Source organism: Cervus canadensis, chromosome 4, assembly GCF_019320065.1.
Source record: "Cervus canadensis isolate Bull #8, Minnesota chromosome 4, ASM1932006v1, whole genome shotgun sequence".
In the NCBI taxonomy this organism is placed as follows: Eukaryota; Metazoa; Chordata; class Mammalia; order Artiodactyla; family Cervidae; genus Cervus; species Cervus canadensis.
In genome coordinates, this window is record NC_057389.1 from 70,080,640 (window position 1) to 70,081,104 (window position 465).

The following is a 465-nucleotide window of genomic DNA, read 5'->3' on the forward strand; positions in this document are numbered from 1 at the left end:
CAACAAATTTGCCTCGGGTAAGGGGGGATAGGATTTCACAGCAGATGGAACTGGGTAAGGTAATAAATCGGGTAACTAAGTTTGTACAAGAAAGGGTGCCGTTCCCCCTTGGGGAACAGATTCATGAGTTTACACTTGGTGACCAAGTATGGGTCAAAGATTGGAAACATGATTTGCTAGCCCTTTGGTGAAAGGGCCCTTATGTTGTTCTAACTACCCCTATTGCAGTTAAAGTTGCAGGTATTGTCCCTTGATCCATCACACCAGAGCGAAGAAGGCATACCAGGCTGACCCGGAGGACGCCGAGTGGACCACCCAGAAGGACCCCACTGACCCACGGGAAACCAAGATCATTCTGAGGAGGAAGAAGAAAACGAGGTCCCAGACGAGCCCTCTACAGGATGGAGCTGGGTAAACGACTCCTGCTGCTCGGCCTCACCAATGCAATTCTGAACTTGGGTATGT

The 465-nt window shown here is 49.9% G+C and overlaps 1 long non-coding RNA gene across 1 annotated transcript in view; it reads left to right on the forward strand.

Annotated features, from left to right (window-relative positions):
• The window catches only part of LOC122439270, a 9,197-nt gene extending 9,082 nt beyond the window's left edge, over positions 1 to 115 (forward strand). Inside the window, exon 3 of the long non-coding RNA XR_006268830.1 lies at positions 23 to 115. This is a non-coding gene — a long non-coding RNA (uncharacterized LOC122439270). The remainder of the gene's footprint in view (positions 1 to 22) is intronic.
• Positions 116 to 465: the final 350 nt, after the last annotated feature.